This window comes from Nipponia nippon, unplaced genomic scaffold, assembly GCF_047370975.1.
Source record: "Nipponia nippon isolate SJK-2023a ecotype South Korea unplaced genomic scaffold, ASM4737097v1 scaffold_9, whole genome shotgun sequence".
Taxonomy (NCBI): Eukaryota; Metazoa; Chordata; class Aves; order Pelecaniformes; family Threskiornithidae; genus Nipponia; species Nipponia nippon.
The window spans coordinates 32,239,199-32,266,372 of NW_028262413.1; the positions used below are offsets into that span (position 1 = coordinate 32,239,199).

The 27,174-nt window shown below is 39.6% G+C and overlaps 1 protein-coding gene and 1 long non-coding RNA gene across 7 annotated transcripts in view; one reads left to right on the forward strand and one right to left on the reverse strand.

The window, feature by feature from the left end:
• The window catches only part of LOC148050256 (uncharacterized), a 30,504-nt gene extending 5,677 nt beyond the window's left edge, over positions 1-24,827 (forward strand). Inside the window, exons 2-5 of one of the 2 annotated variants that reach the window (XR_015701290.1) lie at positions 13,866-14,100; positions 17,905-18,134; positions 21,333-21,435; positions 23,712-24,827. This is a non-coding gene — a long non-coding RNA (uncharacterized LOC148050256). The remainder of the gene's footprint in view (positions 1-13,865; positions 14,101-17,904; positions 18,135-21,332; positions 21,436-23,711) is intronic. The other variant, XR_015701289.1, reaches the window with a different exon arrangement.
• The window catches only part of TJP1 (tight junction protein 1), a 165,818-nt gene that overhangs the window by 81,218 nt on the left and 57,426 nt on the right, over positions 1-27,174 (reverse strand). The window lies entirely within an intron of this gene.

Consider the following 27,174-nt stretch of genomic DNA (forward strand, 5'->3'; position numbering starts at 1 on the left):
ATAGAATTAAAAGTAGGTTGCAGCAGCAAAGCAAGATTATTTTCAGCCTTAAAATACTTAAAGAATTTATCACTGTAGAGCTGCAGAGTAGTCTCTTTGGTTATTATTTTGGGATATCTTTATAAAAAGAAACCCTTGTCTCCTTGGTTTGGACCACGTCTTAGAGAATCTTTGTCATCTGTGTAATTATGTGTAGTGACAAAATCTGAGACCACTGTTGAAGAAAATGTTATCCGTGAGTTTTAGTCTCGGTTCATGACAGCAGAGCTAATTTATAACAGAAATGTTATGTAAAACTATTCTGCTACCCATCTCAGACAGACGCTTTGTGAACGGGACTGTATATTTAAATGCACTGCAGCTGATCAAGGCTGATTTTACAAAATGTTTCACTATAAGTAGCCACTGGATGTCAAAATGTCAGATATTCTGAATGGTTCTACTTTCTCCAAGCTTATTTGGTAGAGAGGGGACAGTAAAAATAATCAAAGACAGCTGTGAAACTTAAGCAGGTGTACATTCACTGCTGATGTGGTTCCAGTTCGATAAGCAGACCACAGACAAGTGCCACACATGCTCCACTGATCTAGAATTCTTATTTTTCGTATTTTGCTTTCAGAGAGCATGACTTAAAATGCTCTCTGATGTTCATTCTTAAAATGCTTTCTTAAAGAAGGTTCATTCTTAAAATGTTCATTCTTAAAAATGCTTGCCCAGACAACAAGCAACATGTACCACAGATTAACTGCACAGGTAACTTTGATAAGTAAAAGCGAAGAACGAACGCACATCAGGATAAAGGTCTTTGTTACTTACAAACCGTACATATTTTGGAAAGGCAGCCCGGGGACAGCTTAATAAAATTGATTGATTTAATTACCTTGCTGGCAAACAACTCTGTATTCAAAACCAGAAATTTTCCAGGAACCCTTGCACAAGATACAAAGTGACAAAACTGTTCTCCGAAACCCAAACAGAAATCCCCATGTATAAGGAGGAATGAAGCTGGGGAGGAAAGGGGGTTGCAGAGGTGTGGTTTTCCAGCCCAGACAGTTCTGAAACGTGAGATCACTTCTCCAGTTTCTTCAGCACAAATACTGCAGTTGCGATGAGTACCGCAGGAAATTATTGTGACTCATTTTTGTTAATGAGAAGGGCATGCATCTAGAACATGAAAATATGTACTGAAAATTGTTATATTCAACACAAAAACATATATTGAAAACTGTTTACACTGCTAACAAAGTTTATAGATACACCACAAAAGTGTGAGCTTGTTTGCTTCTTAATTCTTCATATAAGAAAGACTTTATTGCGTAATTGCAAAAATGTAGAAGCTTAAATTACTAACATTTATCGACTGTAATCCGTTTTTATTGCCACTCAGCTTTTGACTTCTAGAATCTCAAGATTTATTTTTATCCTCTAGCCTTTCTTATTCCAACTGCTACAAGACTCCATTTATTCTTTTAAAATTCACATGCACAAGTCCATCAAGTCAAGGGACTAACGATGTACTTAAAAGTAGGAACACCAGATTACACCCAGTAATTCCAGTGTAATCTTTACCTTAGTTGGTAGCTCTGTCCTAATAGCACCTGCTTTATAAGAGTGACTTCAGTAAGGTTTAGAGGAGGTAAGTAAGGGGATTAAGCTCCTGATGGTGATGCCCATAGGGTTATGAACCCTTTCCACCTTAGTATTTGCTTTTGTTTCTACCTCCAGATATTAAAAACAGTTAAAAGAAAAGCACTTTAAAAAGATCACTGTTTGTGTCAGTGGAAGAAACTCAGGTTATCTTATTTGCACCCCCTGCAGCTTTCTTAACTATACATTATTGGATGATTATATTGCACAGTGGTGTCACCACTGGTCTGCGATGGTTTTGTTGGGGCTCCCTTTCAAAACCATCATCATTCAAAAAATATATTAAGCTTGAGACATGAATGTATCAAATATTACTTTGCTATAAAATACTACAGTAGAAGATAGTTTTATGAGTTTTAACTTCATGTTTTAATAATTCAGCCTCCATCCTCAACAGATCTTATTTAAGACAAATTTATTGAGCATCACATACTTCCCATCTTAAAGTTAAGAGTGCTTTTCAGTCACTCTTAGTCTGTAGCAACTAAGGAGACATCTGGTTATCCGTGATATTACATATTCTATTTTAGCTGTGTCTGCAATCAACAGCAAAATTTAGCTCCCAGGGACAACATGTGGCTTTGCAGTATGCCCTGGTGGAACACTTCATCTGTAACTGTTATAGTGTGGTTAATATTAATCTTTTTAATTATACAAATAAAACTCATTACAAGTTTTTAAAGTAAGTTTAAAAGTTTTCACTTTATGTAACAGTTTCAAGATGGCAAAATACAAGAGAGGATAATAGAATAGAAAATGCTTAGCGTGGAAGGATATTGCATTATTTCCTGATCTGCTGTTGTCAGGAAAGAAAAAACACGTCACGGGTTGGCTTTTGGGCTTCGGTATGTCACAGCACATGCAATCAGTGGGCAATATACATTAACGTGATGGAAGCCCCGCATTCTTCTAATGTTACTTGACGACTCGTTTCTGCTCTTGCACTGTGTCACCACCACCACAGCTGCATCAAGCTGACTCTGTATGGGGTTAACTAAAGTGATACTGGTTAAAAAATTACCCCTGTAGCACAGAGGCAGGAATCATTGGCCAAAAATGGGGACTTTTAAGCTGGGTTTACTGGCAAAGATAACATGATTATGTATCTACACTTACATATCATTTACCCACACTTCAAGCACATAGATCTCCTCAGCTGCAGATGTCCAAACTTGTGGACAAAAGGCATCCTCTGCCTTACAGAGGTAAGGCACCCATACCTCATCTGAGGTAAGGCTGCTTGCTTCACTCCTTGGATAATGGCATTACATTTTTCAAGTCGTCCTGTAAGATATGCCACCATGCACGTGCAGGAAATCCTTAGATGCACATTTTTTTAGTTTGGCGATTTATATAGTATTGGCTGTATATAGACTCAGTGAAACCAGATGTCACTAAATCACTCCAAAGCCCTCAGAAAACATGCATGCTTTTTACACTTGGTTCCATTAACTGCAACCTGCAATACACTTTCAATAAGGTATTTTTTAGAAATATCTAAATACAATTTTAGTTCAAGTTTTACAAAATCAAGTTTTGATCACAGAGTAATACTGGATATGTTTAACACAGTAAACAAGAGGTTCAAAAAGATGTGAAGTACTAAATGAGAATATTTTTAATGAGTCACCACACCGCTTATACCGATACAAAGTCCCAGCCTCACTTATTTCTCTCAGTTGATTAGATTCAGTCCAGCTCTCTAGGTATTTATACTGCAAACAGATCTGTAAACTGAGTTACATGTGCCAAACCAGAAGTTTGTCAGAGAAACTCACAGGTGGCATCTGTCTCCAGGAAGGGGGGGGCTCGATTCTGAGCTTAGCTTAGCGCTGCTCGTTAAAACTGGTTGTGCATTCGCTTACTCAGGAAACATTAGCATTTCAGAAGATACGCATATGTGGCTAAGGGTGTATATTTACTTCAACTCCAACTTTAAATCTGAGAAACAGGCAGTCAGAAATTTTCCTGACTCTGCTGCATTACCAGAGAAACCTTCCTTGTTGTATAGGACCACATGCCACAACCTATATTACAGTGATGCCAAGAGGCTCAATCGGAACGATGCTTTAATCTAGCTAAATGTATACAGACAGTACAGAAAGATTCAAAGCAAAAATATTTACAGTGTAAAGCTAACAGGGCAGGTGCTGTATTTACCACGCTTGGATGAGTGTTTCTCACATCTTACATTTCTATGTTTTTAGGTAGCATAGGCTTCACAGAGAAGTGCACATTATATCAATTTCATTAGCTAAATCTTTTCTTTACACATCTGTCAGTTCAATCCAGTGTGCAAGCTGAAAAACTGTAACTGCCATATCTTTTTTTAAATGTGTGAGATTTTAATACTTGTGAAAAGTGCTAAAGCCAGAGTCGAGGGACTGAAATGCTTCTTGTTTTCAGAGCAGGTAAAGCAAAGACAAGCATTAAAGCAAGCTTCCCTGCAAAGCCCAGTCAGTGTGGCTGTTTTCAGTCCCTCGATCCCTTTGCCTGAAAGCTTGCCCATTATTTCCAATGCTATACTTTGATCTAATAAAAGATACAGCTTTTCCCCATAAATCTTGCTCCCTAACTAGCAAGTCTTTCTGAAAGCCTTTTCCAAACTGGAGAAGCCAATTTTGCCAAGTGTGAGAACTTTCATGAGTCACGTAACACTCTTACTTCTTCCATTAAGATGAGTAAATATTATGATTGACAACAAGATGTTTGATACTGAAGTGATTTATACAGCTTCCTATGATAAATGTAACAAGTGTTTTGAAGAAGGTATTCCACAGATACTTTATTTAGACTTATTTTCCCATACTTTTCAAAAGCTTTTCATTAGAAGGAGCAGCCCTCAAAACAGACTTTTTTTTTGTCTGCCGAAGACCCAATTATAAATACGGAGGTTGAAATAAGCCCTGTGACTACTTCCTGGCTATGTGTCATACTGACATTTCGCAGCACGTCAAATGCACGCACCGCTGCTTTTTAGACATGTGCTGCTGGACAAATAGACTTCATACTACTTCTAAATGTTTCTATGAGGGTAGCCGTAGTCTATTTTCACAACTGGGTATCTCTGTTTTCTGAACAATATATGCCAAGACCATGCAAAAAACAGAGCAAGCCTAGCCCCTAAGTCACCACAGAAAGCATCCAAAAACATTTTACTAGAATAAACACCTTTATTATACACTTAGTCCAGTATGGACTAATTTTTCTTTCCAGCCTAGTTCTTTCTGTTGCTATAACTGTGTCAGGGCCCTGGCTGCACTAACAGCCCTTAATGGCCCTGACAAACTGATTATGAAGATAATTAATTGTTTCTCTTTAAAAGCCCTGTAATCTGGAGGCAGCAATGGTGGCTGACAGAGATTTACACGGAAGAGGGGAGAAGGGGAGGTGGAGGCCTTTTTCCCCCATGAACACCAGAGGAGTTGCCATAACTCACATGAAACCTCCTCTGTTCCCCGGCCAGAGCTACATCATGAGCAGTTAACTCACTCATTATTCTTGGCACAGAATTAAATTAGAGGGGTAATCACTGAATGCTTAGATCATTTGGGGAAATCAGTGAAATGATCTCTACCTACATAAGCATATTCAACAAGGATTACAAATCATGTACGATGTTTATTATATCTGCAAAGGCACGGGATAATATAGCAGTTGTTGCCCTCATATTAAAAACAACAAATAAATTCTGAGCTTTGCAAAATCTTTGCTCATAAATACGCAGGGTCAGCTTTACCCATGAAAGGCCTGGAGGCAAGGGTGATGCCTCCCTCCAGCAGCACAAGCCCCATCTTGTACAACCTGCTAGTGAGAGGCAGAAGAGCAGTAAGGTGAATGCGTCTTCAGAATGTGTCATTGTGTTAGTACTTGATAATGCTACAACGCAAGTAATGAGATCTTATCAAAACAGGATTTAATGTCATGACTCGAGCTGGATGGTGAGCACGTGAGCATTGTTATATGAATTACAACTTTTTAAATTAAAATTTCATTATGTATCATATTTCATTTTAAAATTAGTATTTTGTTTCTAAGTGAACAGATTAGATTGTGTAACTGAAGGATATCTACATCACAGCCTTTTTCATGACACTGCAAAAATAATTCTAGTGGTCTCAAGGGTAAGTTGACTGAGGTCTCCCAAAGGCATGTGTTATATATGCAGATAAACTTCTTGATTTTTAATTAAAACAATTATTTTCTGTCTTCCTGCCTGCACTGAAAAGGCAAATACAGGCTTACCCTCCTCCAACTCCCCTTCCAAAATCTGTGCCATGTGTCAACAGTGAAGATGGCCAGCGCTCCACCAATACACTACTGCGTGGCAGCCAGGGACAGAGAAAGGAACCGTCTCAGTGAGGAGTACACCTGGGTACAATCTGCTTTACGAGTATTCATACTATTCTTTAGACAGTACAAAAAATAGCATTCTACAGCACCAGCATGTTCTTGTATTTGAAACTGAAATTAATTCAGCCAACGTAAGCACTCCCTTATTAAAAGGCTCTTTGAATATAAGGAAACAGAGATGCTTTAAAAAGTCATGCATCTGAAGTTGTTCGGGAGTAATTTCTTTGTTTCTTCAGTGTGTGCAGTCAGCCGTGGGCTGCAGCCCCTTAAACAAACAGTCCTGCTGCACTGTCGGGGGGGAGTCACCTGAAAGACAGAGGGTGACAGTTCTGGTGTTCACCCCCAGTCTGCGTCGACTGGGGAAAAGGCAGCTTCCACCTCTGGCAAAGGACTCCACCAAAACCCTCCCAAAAGAGCTGGTTAGAGGACGCAGTGAGTCAGTGCACTTCCTCTGGAGGCACCTTCCCCGCACACCCGCTCTGACCTGCTCCGCTCTCTTAGCCATGCTCCATCTGCACGCCACAGCCCTCTTCCCCCAGGCAGAGCTTCTGCCACGGAAACCTTCTTCAGACTCCAGAGCAGTCTGACTCCCTGCATTGCTAATATTTTTAGAAATGACCCTGTTGCTGCAATGTATTACAAATGAAACAAATGCACCATTATATAACATTATTACAATTATATTGCAGCCTTTGCCTCAGAGAGACAGAAGCACAGCAGCTACTAAGATTCTGCCACATTAAGGGGCAGAAGACAGCACGCAGCTGGACACTGAGTGCATTATATCTTGCATAAAAATAGAGGTATAAGAGAGTACTTGGATTGAGGATATCCCCTTACTCCATCAAAAAGTTATGCATATATAAATCTTGAATGACTTGCAGCATGAAAACAAATTGCTAGGCCGCCAGCTGAGATTTCAACTCATTTTGAGCCTCTAATTATGCTCGAACAGCTCTTGAAAACACAGAAATCTGTTTCTGACTGCATAGCAAAGCATGGAACGGGCAAGACAAATATTATAGTAACCTTCATAAGCAATCTGATAGTTATCGTGGAAACAGCCCTCTGCCCTTTCTCCTCTCTGGGAGAGGTCTGTACTGATTTCATAATCGGTACTGATTATGAAAACATATTTAATAAGATGCTCCAGAAATTGACCGTTTTTTCTGTTTCTAACATTTATTTCAACATTTTAAACAAATATTTAATTTGCGATGTTATCTTTCCATTGCCATTCTCTGTTATATGGAAGAAGTATTTAATAGACATACTTTGATGTAAGCATAGATTCACAGACAGATAATTTTCTTCTGAACAAACATGTTTCTGTAAATATAAATGCAATGCAAACATAACTGGCACAGTCCTGTCTGTGGTAACAGCTGTGATTAAATCATACCTGCTTCTATTGTCAGGGATGTTTATTAACCTCCACTTTGCAACGAAAGGGCAAACAACTGTGACTACACCCATATTTTAGCAGCAGCAGGATACAGATGTTAAATTCTGGACCGCACTAGCCTCACATCCCTCCAGCTCTGTAAATGGCCTCAAAGTCAGTCTTTTTCTTTTCCAGTTTTTGGGTTTCTTTATATGGAGATCATTTACTAGGCTCTTCATTTTTGCTATGTTATATATCTGAAGAAAAAAAAGTGTAAAATATATAGCATGAAGCATACTGCTTTTCAACATTCCTTTTTCAAGCATTTTCTGGGACCTTTTTAGAAGAAAGTATTCATAGTTCACAGAGAATTCTCTTGTATGACCTTAGTATTGTCACCTCTTCCTCGTGGAGGAGGACCGCTGAGAGACAAACAGCACAGACACCTAGGTTTTACCACCCAGCTGCCACAGGCATGGTCGGTGACCTTGGGTTAATCACTTAACTTCTCCGTACATCGGTAAAACATCAGTGGGGGCTATATGGCCAAATTAGTAACTTGAAGAAGCTTTTTGTGTGCTTTAGAAATTAACTGGTGGTACATAAATACACAGTACTGCTGTAAAATTGTAACTGAAAAAGACAAAATTAAGCCAAATATTGGTAGCCATTCTCAAAAACTCATGCAACCTGCACATTCAATCGTTAACATTTTCATGTCATTTTTTCTCTCCTGATTGAGTGCCTGAAAGTGCTTGTTACTTTGGCAAGGTAGCTTATTATGTACTGGCAAAGTATGGGAATTTGACAGGTTGTTCTTCCAGAAAAGGCCACCTGTTGTCACTTTCTTCCATAGTATAGTTTTTGCAGATACAGTGCAGACAGTCTGGGCTTTTTTGAAAGCTATATTACACTGCAAAGCACAAAATGATTTTTAATTTGTTCATATTATCACCTCAATTTCTCCTTCAGCATTACAGCTGTGTCATCTCTACCCTTGGAGGTTTTCAAGATCAGACCCCCTACAGCCCTGCACAACCTGGTCTGGCCTCATAGCTGGCCCTGCTTTGAGAGGAGGCTGGAGCCCTCATTAGGTCCTTTCTAACCTGAATTCTTCCACAATCCTACGATTACTGCTTCTTCCAAGTGAAAATTAGGATTTCCCAGGGTTTTCACCTCTGTATTAGCTTGTTTTTACAACAGAATATTAATTTTATGTTCTGCACATTTTCAACCCCCCTACCTAGCTTCCTAAAGTATTTTCCACCTTCAGTGGAGGTCACTTTTTCAAGCTTCTTAAATAATAGCAGTGAGCTTTATTATACCTTTTTTCCCCCCTTTCTACTGTCTAACAGCAGACATTACTGCCATCTGGCAAACAGTGTGCTTTTACTTTTTTTTTTCCTTATTCTTTTCTTGAAGAGATACCGTAAGAGTTATAAAAAGCAGGTCAGCTCTGCAGGCATCTATATGAGAATTTCTCCTGTCTTTAAAAGCTCATGTGAAAACAAAATAATTTACATACAAAACTTAGTAAAATGACTGCTGGAGTCAGGAACCGAAAAAGAGAAGCTAGAAAATTATCAACTAAGATGCAACTGTTTTTACTTCCACCTTATCTACACTTAGATTTTTTCAGCAAATTATTGTTGATAATTTATCTCCTTTAAGCACCACTCAATACGCAAACATAAACACTTTCAGTGTTTTTGCCTTTATGAATTTGAGATCCATAATGCTAGACCAAAATATGTTTGGTTTTTTTTTTTCCTTGCAAATATAAGCTGGTATAAATGGCTCCAGTGAGTAATTTTCCTTAAGGGCCACTAGATAAGTCTGGCATATTTTCTGACTCTCCACATTACTGAAGGTTGCTTACAGCTTTGAGCAAAACCGTGAGAGTACTGCCATCCTCATGATCAGGCATCCAAGGAGACAACTCTTTTGCTAAGTTACAGAAAAAAGGACTCTCTGTTTGCACACACACTTGTACACTTTTCAGTTTCTTGCCAAAGCCTGTCCACACTTAAAGCTCCTGGTGGATTCTGGATGTGCAAGCACAGCAATCCACCCATGATCAGTGAGTCACCAGGGCATGATTATCCTACGATTAAACCACTTTTGCTTCCTTTTGCTGTGGCCACTCCACATTGGGGCCTTTCCAAATAAGTCCGCATCCTCCTGCTCAGAGATCTCTTCAGTCCACCACATGTGAGATTGTAGCACCAAGGGTTGTGGGACTGAGCACTACTGGAAGGCAATAAATCACGGTGCCAAACTTGATAATTTCTATGATTATCTATTCATCCTCTCATCCAGTTCATCCAGGACAATCAGCACCAGTTTCCAGTTGTGACAAGCCACATGGAAGAAGCACTGTTAAGCCACTCTGGTGTCATGATAATGACTACAAAGAAGCCGTTGCACCTCTCAGAGATATAATGACTAGGGAATACAGGAGAATCAGCAAAAAGGTGATGCTAAAATGAGAGCCTGGAAGGTGGGAAACAGTTGTTTTGGGGACTGGAATGTACCAAGGTCTACTTTCATCTACGTAAACTTAATCCACAGATCGAACTGAATCCAGTACAGTAATAAAAGTGGCAGGTAACTTAAAACAAAATACGGACACAAGATGAGTTTTCTGGAAAAAGCCTCAAACAGCTGAAATAATCATGTAAACAGTCTCTAAAACTCAGCCCCCTGTAATGCTATGAAACAGTAGGCAGCAGAGAGGACTGACACGCACAGCAGCATTCCAGCTCTGCCTCGCAACCCCAGTAACAGGGATGGCCACAACTGTCTTTTGTTCCTTGTAAGATATCTGTGGCTCTTTGTCACGTCCCCCAAGATTTTTGTTCCTTAAAGATAAAAATTTATCAGCCAGAGACAGTTTTCCTCAAGTGTTTTATGGAATGTTTCTGCTCTCTTTCATACAGTACTGAGAGGTATTTTCTTGGTGTATTGTGAACTGGTATCTACTATAACCTAGGCAGTGCAACAAGATGCTTGTTTCCTAAGAGCGTATTTCATGTTTTTTAGATGTTTGCAAAATGGTGGTGTCCTTAAAAGAACAACCCCATCATGTAGAGGACTGAAGGAAAACTCTAATTTAACTAAAGAGCCCTAAAGCTGCCTCAGTTCAGACTTGTTCCCAAGAGAACATTGCTGGGAGCCAACTACCACCGCTTCCTTCTTTGCTTTCTGTTGCTGGCAAGACTGACTCTATTTTTTACTGACAGGCCACTTATAATATGCTGTGAAATGCAGACAAAATGCAAAGAGAAATCGCAAGCTATCTTGATAAACATTTGACATCAGTTTCCAGTGCTTAGAAATAGTTTTGTGATGCTTTGAACTAGGGTAACGCAGGGATGATAATACCGCAGTCTAGCATTTTTGTGGTTTAGTTACACAGAAATGTCAGCTGTGAGATGAGCAGCTACCTTACATGAAAGAGCATATTCTAGCATCTTTACATTTAGACTGCTGTACGTAGTGGCTCTTGATCAATAGTTTGGCTGTGCTACTGGCTTTCTGTGTATCTGCTAAAGTCACTTCATTTGCTCAGTTCGGTCACCTATAAAGTAAAAATAAAATATGTAAGTGCCTTTGTAAACTACTTCAAGGTCTTGTGATGGATATGTTATATAAATGCTATTTATTACACGAAATATTTCTTTGCTGCATTCACAATTTTATCTATCTCCAAACAGAATTTGAAATGTCTTGATAATACTTCACTGACATCCTTTACTTTGCAACTTTGATTTTAAACACGGATGTCCCTCTCTGCTCAATCTACTTTCAGCCTTGTTCTCTCTGGTGCTTCTGATCCCCAGACAGGAGTTGCTCTCTCATTTGTGCTGCTTCAGCAATCTCGAACTCTTGACTGCCTTTAACCTACTGAATCACTTCCTAACTTTATGTGATGCCTGTAAACTTCTTTTCACCTGAACCTGAAGATGAGCATTTCAATTACATTTCTCCACTATCACAAACTCACATGCTGCAATGAATTTTGCAGCATAGTAATTTTTGCTGCATTACAAATCCAGCTTCTCTTTCACCATCTCAGTCATTTTCCTTTTGTACTTGCTAGGAAACTGCCTGCGCTTACTTTGATAGAGTTTATACCTCTTTCTTTCTGTTTCTTTTTATAAGTAGCTTCGAGCAACAACAAAAATAATGTTATCTAAAGATGCAGGTACATTTACAAAACGTGACAAAAACATATTTTTGGCAATAATCCCAGAGCAAAACAAAGATATTTTGGGAAGGCCTCCATTTAAAAATAAATTCTATTCTAAACCAGGGGTCCTTGTGCTTTTTCAGAGGAACGGGTTGTGTCATTCTTTACACACAGTAAGATCCTCATCTAAACAAGTTAAGAGTCACGGAGTTACAACAGTGCCCTGTATCTACCTATCTTTCCTCCTATCGCTCCAAGTGAGGCCTCCCATCTGTTGCCAGTGTCCCTCTTCCCAGTTTGCAGTGGCACCGTAACCACACCAATTATCTGAAAGGAGAAAATGATCAGGATGCCGTTTACCTCATTTTTAGATGTCTTTTAAAGGAGGTAACAGCTGAAAATAAAGGTAAGAGGCAGCAGCTGGTTATGCAGGCAATGTAGTAACAAGGAGAGCATTACAGTAGCTCTGTGGAAGAATAGGAGGCGTTTGTTCACCAAGTGCAGGAGCAGAATGAAAGAATTTCAAAGCTGCCCTTCCATTCCAGTCCCCTGCTCGCCAGGTGACCCTGGATAACTGAAGTTAAGTTTTTATCTGTCTGTATTTCCTTGGGCAGCTAATGCACTTCATTTCTTCTGGAAGGTGCAGCCCAGGGGAAGGCAAAAATGACTTTAAGTCATATCTGTATGGCCTGAACTCTGTCCATGCCTAGGGTTACGACAGTTGCTTGTGTAAATTAGCAGAATGCTACAAGCATACTTCGTCATGTCCTCAGTGGACCTCCTGCAGTGGCAACTGCAGTGGGAAAAACATGGGCCTCCTAACATCAAGCGTATCATGGGAATTCTCTCCTGGACTCTCGCAAGTCCTCTGAAATTCTCCATGTCACTGCAGCAGACCGGAGGACGGGAGGAAACTAGACTCACAGTTGAGCTAAGTGAAAAATAGAATCAACCCTTACCCCTCAATAAGACAATGTATTTCTTTGACTGATTGACTGTCAGAAGCAGAAAGGGCTATAAGAATTACACTTGTAGCCTGAAAAATAGAACTCTATGTAAGCTAAACCTGAACAGAGGCCAAGGCACTGGAAAAGTGCTGGAGACCCAGGCTGGCAATGGGGTGCTGCATTGGGAATGCCATGCTTCCACATCCTTCTGCGTGTCTGCTGCTTGTGACGATGCTGTGGTCTTGAAGAAAATCAGCTGCTGCCCTGTCGATTGTCACTTCTGCTTTGTTTGTGACTACCCTGTTATTTTCCTTAGAATACGACTAATATACAGATACTTTTAGCCATGCACAGGAGACACTCTTCAAATCTATTTCTATCATCAGCCTCGATCACTGTATAGCCAAACAGTACTGTTCTTCAGACTGATTTCACTGCCATGTGGAATGAATGGATGATGTATATGGTATTACAGTGTTTCCAGATTTCCACTCTGCAGATGGTCATGGCATTTTCCACATGACTCCTACTGTAATACCAGAACCACATAAGTCATTTATAAGTAATTGATATGTCACAGCACCTTATAGTGCGCTGTGCAGTATTCAAAGCTGAACAGACAATACAAAAGAAACATTAGCATGTCTCCTTGTTTTAATTTTACATAGAGCATATATGCATCCAAAAAAGTAGAAAAGCAGAACAAATATTGATGTGTTAGCCAGCACATGAAAATGTCAGAACTTCCATTAAATATGATAATCTAAAATGCAACAGGATTACGAAGGACATGCCCACAGAAAATAAAAGGTTATTTTGTGGTGTGGTCAAGGCTCTGAAAATACTGTTACCGTTGATCTGAATTCACTTGTATAATTGGCAATTACTTTGTTACTGGAGAAAGAGGTGTCTAATTGCTGAGAATGACCCTTCTGTCTTTGTTTTCCATTCTCTTTCTCTTTCCATTGGGCTAAATAGATAAACGCTTTATTTTTGTCTTTTCTTATGACAAGATGTAATAAAATAACTTTTCAAAAAATTAATAACAAGAGACATGGGTCAAAAAATATCAAGGAATACAAAGAAAATTGTATGGCTTTTGATACTAAGAGAATATGGGGTGAATAATGAGATCCCACCACCTTTTAACCTCGAAATATTTAATGTGTTATGCAGAATTCCCCGCAACAAAAAATAACAAAAAAGAAAAAAAAAGTTCCCACTGGTACCGCAACTAAGCATTCAGGACACATGAATACCTATTTTCTTTAAACATTTTCTGTTTGCTTCTAAACATATTTCACTTCAATGCAAAGCTTCATAATTTAATTTTTTTCTTTAGACTCCTAACAAGGAAATTCAGGTGTCGGTATCCTAGGCAGACAAAGAGACAACTGCAGTGCCCGCCACTCCTTCCAGCTACAGCTGCGTGCGTAGCCCAGATCAATCTCAGCAACAGCAGTATCGTACTTCCACCTCAGAAGAAACTTACTGGAACATTTTTCTGAGCGACCGTAACAAAACTGCTTCAGAGTGCAGGTGGAACAGACAGAACAACTACAACACAGAAACTGAATGTGAGTGTCTGACACTGCTAAGGCAGTAACTGATAATCAAATTATAATTCAAATCCAAATTGGCAATATGTTCCCACACATCTCCACTGTGCCTTGGTGCAAGAGCAACAGTCAGACACCAGAATATTTGATCTTGTTCTGGAAATGTGCTCACGTGTGAGTGCCAAACAATTCCAGTTTGGCCAGAGCCTGGGCTCTGTGAACGAGGCGGGCAGTTTTGGAGTGGAACGCAATCCCTGATGAGGCTGCAGCACTGCAAGGGAACCACGTAGTCGATGGAACGTCTTTATTTCAACACAGCTCTCCTTTTGTGAAGCTAATATCAAAGTATCAACAATTTTTTACAAATATAAAAGAAGTGCTCATTAACCAAACAGGGATCACTAAAAAGGGATAGATTTCCTGTCCTGTACATGAGTGAGAAACTAAAAAGAGTTGCTCTTACGTTAGTCCAGTGCTGCAGATTTTGGTTATAGAGCCCTGGGCATGTAAAAATAAATTCATAGCTACAATAAAGGGTTAGTGTCAACAGATCAGTGATAGTGGGGAAAGTGGATTTAAATTACCCATTTTGCTCCTGAACTTTAGTCTCCAGCATCACTCAGAAACCGATCAGCACAACTTTAACTACAGTGGTAAGGACCTTAACAGAGTTCCATAGGATCCGACAGAGTACAGACTCAAGAGAACAGACCTGAGCTGAAGTCTTGCTTTCTCCTTTCCACCTCTGCGATCTGAAGCTCAGCCAGAGCCCGGTGATGAAGGTAGCTGTGCTGCTTTTATGTCAACATGCCAGTTGGGGAATCCCTATGTAACTAGTTAAGCCAGTTCTGAGGTTGCAGTTGCCACCAAAGCACCCTGAATTAGCCAGTCCAATTGACTACAGCAACTGGATTATACTGTTGAATATTGCAAAAGGTTTTCCTTTTTTTTTTTTTTTAATCTGCTTATCAATGAGGTCAATTAAGAATACAGCACTTCTGAACATTAATACAGGCAACCAAGCACAAATCTAGTAGCTCAGGCAGGTAGACACCTGCCTTTAAAGAAAATTTGACATTGGTTTAAATGATGGAGACAGGTTTGTAAAGAAACATGAAGACGAGGGGAACATTCCTTTTTGATTATGTGAACTCCCACACGCGATGTCATGAAGAATTTGTGTGGGAACTTATTTACAAAACTGGGACGCAGTGTCATTACACTGCGCTGAAGCAGAAAAAAAAAATTACCATGCGATAAGTCAAATGTCACAGCAGAATTTAATATGCTGGAATTCTTGGAAAGTGTTCTGGTGTTTTCAGCTCAAACAGTGTGCGCTGCTTTTTATAGCAAGGAATTTTAATTATTATTAGTTTCTGACAATCCCCATGGGTCTGCTGGCATCTTCTAACCCACAGAGATTAAAACCTGAAGAGAAACAGAAGGTGGAAGGAAGGGGAAGAATGCCTAACTGAAGTACTCAACGTCTATTTATCCATGAGTTACTAATATAGATACACAAGCAGGAGTTCAAGATCAAGACATTATTCCCATTTTCTCCCCAAACATGCCATTATTAACCAACTGCATTCTCCTAATGGCAAAAATAGGTCAGAGAGAAGTGGGGAAGTGACTGGATCACGTGAAGGATGGCAGCGTAGTAGGCGGACTGAGGAAAGACTAGCAAAACAGTTTGCCTAGAGAACAGAAAGAAATCCTGGAAAGGTTGCTGCTTCTACCAAACTGCAGTACCAGGGGTCCACGGCACTTACACGTAGTCAGTCTTAGTGGATTTATAGGTAAACAAGTTCCCGCCTTGCAGTGCTTTCAGTATGAAGACATGTTCACACTGCCAGGTTTCCACAGTTTCCACCTCACTTCTTCCCCTTTTTACTTTTCTATCCATACGTTATCTCACAAGGCAAATACAGCCTCAGTTCGCCAGGTCTTGATCTGTATTCACTGCAGCCATCCCTCAGCTCTCCACACTGACATGTCATGGTGGCTGCCACGTAGCCGTGAATGAAGAACATCAGCTTCAGACAATCCAGGGGCAATCCCACAGCTTCCTATTCCTCTGTCCTATGAGCCACGTCCTACACCCTTCCACCAAGATGCTGAATGGCACTTCAGATCCTCCTGCCTACTGTTCAACCTTTTTCTCGCACTACTCCAGACTTCAGCATGTACTTTCTGGCTTCAGACCGTTGACTAACTCTTTCTCGGCCACGCTGAAGGCGTGACTCAGATTTGCTGCTAGTGGGACGAACACACTCATATTTTGATGAATATCTGGAAGGAATTCTTCAGACACTGTAATTCTGAGCATGGGAGCAAGGGAATTATTATAGCACCAACTAAGGTGTGTATCAAAGAGATGAAGCAACACTACCACAAGGCTCCATGCCTTCGCCTGATGACTTGTTCACTCTGAGCACTAAAGCTGGTTTCCCCAGGGATGCTCTTCACAGGAGAAATGCCGCCAGCAGGCAGGGGCAGGCAGGGGAAATGCAAGTTTTATTATAAAGAGACAGCGCTTTCCTGCAGGGTGGCTAAATGCACAGCCAGGAAGAATCCTGGTTCCCCTGCACTTGGGCATTTAATGAATTGTGGCAATGCAGTATTGCCTGTAAGAAAAGGATTTGCTCGGTAGCCTTCTCCCCTTTACAGAGTACTCTCTGTACCTCCTCTGTTTCCACTTTCATGCTTTTCACAGTTTCCCTAAGAGGGAAAACATATGCATGAGACAAACACCAAAAGTTTCACAGTATAACTAATCCTTTAGGATTCGTTTTATGTTATACGCTATATGAATTATATGCTATTATGTTATATGCTATATGAATAATAAAGCATTACACAACTTATAAAATTACTATATTTATAGATTTGCATCTTGTAAGTTTCATAGAAAAGTAAAACTTTGATTTTTCATGGAAGCTTCATCAATGATTAACATTTATCAACATCCAACAGTCAAAAGCTATCAGATGTCAGTGTTGTCCTTGTTAATCCTTTTCCCCTGGGAAATGTCTTAAGGATCTGTAGGCTGCTGTGCTAAGCTCCCCTTCAGCATACAAAACTCATCCAGATTTCTGCAATGATGAATTTCCTACCAGATAATTTTTGTTCTTCTGGGAGGGAGTGAACTTCTTGCCACTGAAGAGATCGCTTTGTAGTTACTAGTCAAACAAGCACTCGTAACAACCTCTTATCAGTATTTCTCTGGGCCTTCTCCTACTTTCCCAAGTCTCCCTGTAAACGTAACGCTTGAAATTTAGTTATACAACTGGAATTTTAGCTGACTGATTAGGTTAGATGGTAATAGAAACATTGTTCTTGCACATCGTTGTTTCTGCCGCTTACTTTACTGTACCGCCATCACAGTACTTAAAATCTCCTTTGGAAAGGCTAAAGAAACTGTCTTCTGGACACAGAACAGCATCTCATTTACTCAGAACAGTAAAATTGTCTCTTATGTGCTCTTTACCCTGGAAACAATCATGAAACCCAAGATGGTAACATATGGTCTGTTAGGAATCACCTTGCCCTTCTCCAGCCTCACTAGGCCAGGGCTATATAAAACTCCACATCCATTTAAAGTTATTAAACTTTAATAATAAAGAAAACTTGCCTGGGTGTTCTCAGCTGTAAACTCTCTATTTGTCACCTGCTACTCCCAGACAGAAAAACTCACAGATGGGAGAGACTGCAGATCAGAAATTACAAACCTTGCAAGCACTGAGGTACAGAAATAGCATAGGAGAAATTCATTGCCTCCATTTCCTCATTAATGGATAATTTTTTTTTTTTTCTTTGCAGGCACTTCAACATCTGAAGGGCCACCCATTGTGCCCAGGAGTGTGAACATACCCACTTTGCTGCGGAAGAAAACATAAGTGAGCAATCACTAACATTAATTGATGAAATGCGAAAGTGGGGCTCCAAATTCAAAGAGCTACTACAGGTGTGGGAAGACAGGAGCTGCGAGACTTGATGTTCTTGAAATGATGGAAAACCGAATACAGAATTTCTACAGATCACAGGCAATGGTGAGCATTGACAAGGCCCTGCGGGAGCTCGGAACGGGTCAGCATCTGCACAGACACTGGTCGTTTCACAGGGGCAACTCGCTGTGCCCTATGTGAGCACCCGCCACACCAGGCCCTGGCGCAGTACCTTTTACCAGGAGAAGGGCATGTGCAGAGAAAACAGCCCCCTTCTCCCCGAGGAATGCTGCCAGCCCTTGCCTGCTCCTTCCAGCTCCTCACCACCACCACCACCCCCCATTCAGGACCAACATTGGTCCGTGTCCCCTCGGAGGTGGAGAATCTGAGCAAGTGCAGAAGGCACATAAGTGCCTGGCACGTGATCCGTATAAAATACTGCGCCAAAATACTGCAAGAAGAGGCAGGAGGGGAAGAAAAATAAAAGGAGCAGATACTACCCCATTTAAGATGCCTGATTAAAAAAAAAAAAGTCTGACAGGTTGTGGGTTTTATTATATTTCAGTTTTAATTCCTTGTTGGCAGTAGCTAGTCTCATTTCATTGCCTTTAATTTCTCCTCAGGTCTATCTGCAAGTTTAATACAGGTCTTTGTGCATGCTCAGGACTTGTTCATTTAATTGAGTGAAACTAGAAGCCACAGTTATGCCAAAAGGTTTTATTAGGGTATTAAAGAATAATCAGCAATCTTTCCCCAACTTCTCCCCAATTAGATTGCACAAAGATTTAGCTGATGTTTTATTTAAGCACAGGCATAATACACGGTCTACTGCAGTTCTTAAAATTAGTCAGACATGAGAAACTCTACAAGTATAGAGTCTCCTCACTCAAGAAAATGAAGGAAAGCAGTTAAAAACCACCACTACAATGTACCCCAAGAAAATTCCCGTCCACAAAGCTGTGCTTGTATTTAGAACCTCTCCCGATGGTTCTACATCACAGATATGAAGAGCAGGAGAACACAATACTCCTTGCAAACTGTGATCCTGTGCCAGTATTACACACTGGGGTATTTTTCACTTGTGTAAACTAGCTAAGAAATCCACTTGGGTTCCCAGTCCATCCTAACTGAAATTCCTGTTTTTCTAGGTGTGTTAATATTATGCTCTGTGATACATTTTTTAGTCACAGGTACACTACTTGCAACATTGCTTGCAAATTATTTTGAAGGTAGAGCTCTCTCCTTCAGCCTTCAAAAAATGGACTTTACCTCCCATTTAGCAGTTGAATAATTACTGGCTCCATGTTGTCTGGGGGCTGGCTTCGTGAGCAGGAAAAATTTGGCAGAATGCTCCACCGTCAGTTTTGGCTTTGCTCTTCACACTTTCTCCCTTAAATCAACATATTCCTAATTGTTTTCCCCTTTCTTTTCCATTCCTTATTATACTTCATAGTCACCCTCTTCTTGTGTTACACTCCCCTATTCTGAACTTCTCTACCCAGTTACCTTCAGCTAATTTTAGGACTCAGCTTGCCCTGTTATGTTGCAGTCATCTCCAAGATCACTTGAGCAGAACAAAGGGTAAATTTACGCAATGAACTGAACTCTGAGGATGAGAAGCAGGGTGGAGAAGGCCTGTACTGTTTTAGGAAAGGCAGTTTGGAAATCAGGAACAGAAAGCTCAGTTCACATGTATCTAAACAACTTGAGCCTGGACTAAGGTATTTGATAACGGTGGCATCTTGCTCACGCTGCTCTGGACAGACTGACTGTGCAGTCCCTGTAGACCAAATCCCTGCTTTCAACAGAGCAAGGCCGCAAAGAGCTTCTAGCTTTAACAGCTGGCAATACAATACACAAATGTCTCCACCACACTTTCCCTGATAGGCTCCCAACTTCACTGGAGGCTACAGTTTTTAATTCCTTACACTAGAGCTAATTCCATGATTAAAAAGGGAAAACCAGGTGTCCTTGGCTACAGCTCAGTGCCCCGCCCATACGAAAGTTCAAAAACAGTTGCAGAACAACATTCAGACGCAGACCAACAGAAAAATTTCTAACATAGATTTGCCAGACTGGAAATGTGGCTAAACCATGTGTGAACATTATTCCGCTCTATCAGACCTCAAAAACAGTTCACAGAGCCTAGAAATCATTTGTGTCTGGTCTTGAAATTAAACACTGCCATCAGTCACCTTCACCATGCAGAATTTTCCTCTGTTCACACACAAACACACGTTCCTCAAACGATGCTTCTGGAGAAGTTTTTGCTCTAATACCTGATGTCATTTCAAATGCAGTTTGCCTTTATAATGACCATTTTTTTTTTACACTGTACGTCAAAGACACCCGCCTAGTTGGGATGTATCGATGGTTGTGTACATGCCTGGCACGAACCTGTATCTGAAAGCAGTAAAAACTTCATCATTCTGCTGAAGTGTTTCAAACCTGTCCTCTGCCTACCAAAATATAACCCCTGAATGCAGACGCCGTATGACTTGCCCCTCAACTATAGATCCTGTCAACTTGCATTATCCATGGTAACAGTAATATTTAAGAAATACCCTCTAGCAAAAAGCTTACACTGTTTTGGTTGGTTTTTTTTTTTTAGCTTGAGCAGAATAAATACCAGATATCAACAATACCACAAACATACCTTCATTCTGGTAAACAGCTCAAAGTGGAATTTTGTTTTTATAATTCCTTAAACCTATTAACAGTTTACATCACAACCTTTACATTCATCTAAAAATTTTATTTTTAATATTAAAATGATCTTGTGCTTAGAAGCAGCAAGTTCTAGGAAGAAGATTAATGGAAATAAAAAAAGGTAAACAGTACTGAAGGGCTATTTCTTCTGTCATCAAAGTACAGTTAACCTTTTTTTATCTCATCTTAAAATATACTTTTGACTGCCACTGCCAACTCTCAGTTTACTAAGGAAAACCTGCACACACATATTTATAACAAATTAAAACGTCATTCACATGTTTTGTTGACAAAGAGAACAGAACTGCAACCTGGAAGGACACTGGAAAGACGGAATGTTAATTGATTATCATGCCAAACTGATCTTTCCAGATGAAGTAAAAGCAAGATCTGACAAATGTATCTCCTGCCTACTAACAGCCTCCAGTGAAATGATGACAACATGACTACATTGCTTCCTCTTACAAGCTCATTTAAAATACGCTTTGTTGATGATATTTAAACAAGCTACTGCCAAATGGGACTGGCAATGCTGATTATATTAATCAGTCGTCTTGTTCAAAATACGAAAGTGTCTGTTCATCATTTTTCTAGGTTTCCAAGGAAAACAAACTTGTTTTATCCGCTTGCCTACCTGCTATCTCTACCCAACTGACAGTAGATCAAAACGGTGAAGAGTATTGAAGACAAGGTGGCTGTGAGTAGTCAACAATTTAGAGGCTATCTTTATGGGGAAAGATATGGCAGTAAAAGGTGCAGGGCATTCAGACACTAACTCACAGAAAATTACAGATCAGTTTTTCTCCTGCTCAAGGAGAATATTTTTTTCAGCTGTCAAATTTTGGAGAATATTTTTGTTTTATACACTCTTCTAGGGTCAATTAAAAAAAAAAATTCAGCTCTTTTCCAAAACTGAGACAAATTGAAGTAAAAACCTACACGTGCATACATGACTGCAAACAAAACTGAAGGACAGAAGAATTCTCCTATTCAGGAACCCTACCACAGGTTTCACTTGTTTCTGCTGCAAAGGATATAATCCAGTGCTAATAAATAATGAACGAGACGTAGAATGAGAACTGACATTTTAACTGGTATCAGAGAAAAATTACTTTATCTGTATACAGATGATGTGGAGTCAATTTTGTACTGTACAGCATCAAATCACAGATAAAATAAAGTTCCTCATCAAAAGTCTGACATTTCTACCTTTAAATTTAAAAGTAAAATCCAGCTTCAAGTGGGAGCAAACATACTTTGGAAAGTCAACAATAAGTTTATTTGTGTGCTAGCCAAAATAGGTCCCCGTATGCAATCTGTTCTAACTAAAGCCAGAAATAACTTCTGCCTAACTATGTGCGCAGGTCCTTTGCTGGGCCAGGGAGCAAGAGCCATAAACTTGTGGCCCACACCCTTAAATACCTCTCCACAGCACCAGCCATGAAGGTACAGCACGCAGCCACTATAAACACAGTATTTCAGATCATCTGGAAGCAGCACAGCTCACTTGCCTCCCGTACTCTTGCATGGGGGTCATGAATATCCTGGCAGGTGCTAACGTATAGCATTCTCCACAGAGTGGTACATGACATCCAAACAAGTGAATTTTATTGCAAATACGAAACAGTGGTATGAAATATATTCAATATATACACTAGAAATCTAGGAGGTATCATTTACAGACATTTTTATGTTGTTACAGGCTCCAAAGATACATAAAACAGGTTGCTTTCATAGTCTTGATACGAAAAAGGCAAAAACATAGTATTTTTGCCTGAAACTCTCCTAATGGCAACACATAAATGCTGTAATTGAAAAATATCCCTTCTAAGTACTCTTCTGAAAAACTATAAATAGTCTGTAAAAAAAAGTGAATTTAACGTCTCCATTATTTGAATAAATAACAGTAATTCAACATTAGGTGTGGTTTTAAGGTTACAAATTTCAAAGACTATCAGGAAAAGAGAAAACTGAGGACAAAACCTTGCTTGAAAGACGCATAATTTTTCGTGATAGAGCAAATATCCTCTTGCTAATAAATTGTTATCACCAGCAGACAGTGCATAAATCAGCATTGTTCAACTGTGAAGATTTCTGGATTATGTATCAGCGTTTTTAACAATTTGCCTACCTAGCTTAGCCAGTACAGAGTTAAGGAAAAATCTTCTTGTCAAATAATTCAGTTGGAGCTGTTCCTGCTGCTACTGAAGCCAATAGGAGCGTTGCCCTAGAATTCAGTAAGAGCAGGACAGGATCCAAAGTTGTGGTGTGATCAGTTTTACTGTTTATATTAGTGCTATAACTATCACTCTCCAATTGGAGATGATGCTATTGATGGTAATGAGACTTATCAACACCAGTTCCATTTGCAGTTTGGCCTTAATCCGAGCTGTCTATAGCAGTGAAGTAAGTTACATTCAAGCAAATTAAGGAATCAATTCACTAATCAGATTTTAACTTTTATTCCCATCAAAAAGTTTCCATCAATGCAACTTTTGCTCTAATATGGTTCTAGAAATTTACTCACTAAAGTGATCTTTTAAAAATCATCTATATATAGATACACACATTCATGGAAATTCTTCTTGAAAATGTTCACTTCCTTCTGGTTCCAGCCTGCCACATAGATTTAGAAGAAAGCTGATTCTAAATTGGCTCAAAATCATTGCTGTGACTCAACAGTGACCCAGCATATAAAATGGGTTTGGACTGGAGGTAATATTCTATCACCACTCTCCAGTTTGCTCTGGTACACTTCACCAGTTTTCCCTGGTTTCCCATGCTAGTTCCTGGCAGAGCGTTCTCGCTAGCTAAAAGGACATACAGTTTCCAAAACAAAGCTAGGTTTTTATGCCACATAATAAACTAACTTTCGAACTGTATGCAAATGACATTTAGATAAACTGTCATTAAATTGTGGACTAAACTCCCAGGGACCATGTAAGTCACTGCTAAAAAGGATTTGCATTCCAGCTAGCAACTGGCGTTGTGCATCTCGCCTCCAACACAAGACCACGGCTGCTCGGAGCACCGTGTAGTGCTTCATGGATCTGGACGGACTGTTCCCTTGACTAGACCAAGGCGTTTCTGTATGACTGTGGGATGGATCTGACTCTTGAACTTCTGCTGAAATGCCACACCCTGACTCCCATACAAAACACTTTTTTGGCTGGCTTTAAGGAATGCCAGGACAGACATCTTTGTATGTTTTGATGTGCATAAATCTTAGCTTGCCGCAGAATCTGGGTTTGCAATAATGAAACGCATACTCTGTTCTTGCCTTACACAGAGAGTGAAGGATTATTTTTGATTGTGTTAAAAAATCTTAAACGTAACAAAGTTACACATTTTATAGGACTCCTACTCACCTCCTCAGCACCACATGCATCTTCCTCTTTATTTCATTTCTTGGCAGGCCATCCTCTCCAGCTAAGAGGACATACTGTGTCTAAAACAAAACTGTCTTTGTACGCCACATAACAAACTAACTTCTGAATTTGTATGAAAATCACGGAGTTGACAGCTTAGGGTTTAAATGATGGATTTTTATAACATTATGTAATTATTGCCACAAAATGAAACATTCATTCTGGGTGAAATTCATAGAAACATTAAATCTGTTAACATGTATGTATACACTGACAGCCTTGAGGACGTACAATGTTAGGTAACATCATATTCTGTTCAGCTCCAACTCCACCCCTTTGCCATTAATTGAAAAGGAAGGTGAGATCTTTCTTAGCAAGTAAACTAGGGATTCCCTATTGATTAAGAAACAGTGAGGTGGTGAAAAACTGACATATTTGGCTCCGTGCCACCACACCATGGCTTAGCAGCAGCCACAGGATGCAACACATGTTCTAGCACCACGTATGACTCTCCTTCAGTACTGATGCACAAATAAGCATCTAGTTTGTAGTCTTTACTCTTTTTTTCTCTTGATTTCCATGTTTTTCACACTTGCTATTTAATTTGTGAATAAAAATCGTTCTGTGGTCATAATATAACTGTGTCTTACTGATTATGCATTCTCAAGACAGAACACATAAAAAGGCTTACAAATATATAAATAAAGCTCACTGCTTTCTAGGACTGTGTTTTAACTGCTTTTCCTGCTTAAAAAAAAAACAAAAACAAACCAGGAAATGTCACCAAAATAAATGACTATTTAAGAAACGGCTAACTCTTCTGCACAGTCGCTTTCTGCAACAAACTACAAAGCTTTCCAATGAAGAGGATTTGTTTTCAAACAGTTCTTAAGACATGTCCTTAACCCATCCAAGAGCCCATTTTTGTTTATCTGTGTTTATTCAATCTGCTCCAGGAACAGTAAAGAGGGAAGCATTTTTCATGAGAATACCTGCCGAGGGGAACCACGGTCTGCTGACATCAAACATACATCAAACACTTCATCAGCACTTCTTAACAGCTGATTTCATCTCCCCTTCCCCAAAAGCCCACTCTTTCCCAGGTTTTCTATGCATAGTAAATGTCTCATTCTAAGGACAGATAGTGAATTTTTTGTGTATAATTATGCTAAAACCAAATCTGCGACTTTTGTTACTGAGTACTAAATATGCTAAATGTTTGGAGGATCTCAATCCAAGACTCTAGGAGGAAGTTCAAAATAGCCTGTTACAACATCTTCCTGTATGGATATTAAGCTACAGTTTTACAACTAAGTCTGATGTCAAGCCGTACCTGTTTTTTAGCATCTTCAAATTCCACCAGATATCTCTAGCCTAAATAAATTTCTAGTATCAGTATTGGAGGAAGTCAGTATTACTTTACACTATGAACCTCAGAAGCTTCCGTGAGAGGCGCAGGCTGCTAATACGGGCACAAAGGTTGGCCTCAGAGAAGTTCTCCAGGGACTGCAGGCGAGCGACAGTTTTGTGTATGATTATATAAGCTTAGAAAACTAACTACAGCACTGCCGGCAAAACCCACCTTCTGATAAGGACCAGAGCTCTTCAGCTCTCTTCAGTTCCACATTATTTTCCCTCTTATGTTCAACCGCTAGCAAGAGAGCATTTCTACAATAAATATTAATCATCATATAATGTTGATTTCATTGCCCTTAGTAATAATTTTACACTGATACAACAGTTTATGTTTCCCAAGCACTTGAAAAACATTAATTACGATGTTAAATTACAGCATTTGTGAAAATGTATCAATTAAAGTCAATGACAAAATCCTCTAAAAAAACTGAAAAGCACATTAAGTGGAAGAGTCAGAAACCCACGAAGACAACAGTTTCTTGTATGCTGAAGATGTTCTCTCCCTCTCAGACTGTTCAATTCCAAATGTCATGATTTAACAAAAAAGAAATGTGTGAGACTTGCAGTCACACTGCATAAAATAAGTTTACATAACTTGGAACTTTCTCTTTAGTAATCAAGCACTTTCTTAATTCCATGGAGTTGGACTGAATTCTCACTGATTATTAGCATTTCCCAAAAATATACTAAAATAGCTACATGGGTATCTATATACCTGCACAGATGCCTGAAACGTCACTGCAGGTGTTACCTGAGCAGGCTTCAAAGGAATGTTACACAGGCCCATGTACAGTGTTCAATATTATTCTTGACTTCCAGCAGCCCCACAGTCCAATATGAAACAATACAAGAATTTACAAAGAAGTTGCGTAATGTTACAATTCCTTAAATTCTCCTGTTATGCTACAAAGAAACCTGCTTAGTGTATGTGACTGATTGACTCATCAGTAATGTAAGATAGCTGTGATAGGTGAGATGTGACTGTATATTAATGTCAGAATATGGAAATATAATGTAACTGAAGTCTGCTTAACTTAACCGGGATAGCTAGGCATTAATTCTATACCAAGATCATTTAACGTGAATTGCTGGAAGAACAAGCAGGAAGCCACATCAGGACCCCCAGGTAGGAATACTTTGCACATATCCAAAAGACTATTAACTTGGAGGATCCTACAATCTGTCCTATTTTGCCAGCTGGGAAGCATAAACAAAAAGAGACACATAAAACCCCTTCAGTCGGAGAGAAAAGAGGAATGCCAGTTTTCAGGGTCTGCCTGGGGAAGAGCTAAGAGAGAAGCTCGGCAGAGAAATCTGAAGAAGCTGGACATACTGCACTAACATCTAAGTGAAATAGCATTTTCCCTTCTACAGACTGATATCCAGATTCTCCTCTCTTGTGCTTTTCCTCATATAGATGAAAAAGTGAGTCCATTTTGTCCCCATGCACATGTGTGTAAATTACTGCATACAACATGTAAAACACAACGCATTTCACAATTACCAACTTATTCTGCCGAAGGGGAGAGCCATCAATGCAGCTACTCAAATACACCTATCTCTCACATGACACCTGGACCAATAAAGCTATTTGCATTTATACTATTGAAACATCTAATAACATAGTAAGAATCAAGCTTGCCCCAAACGGC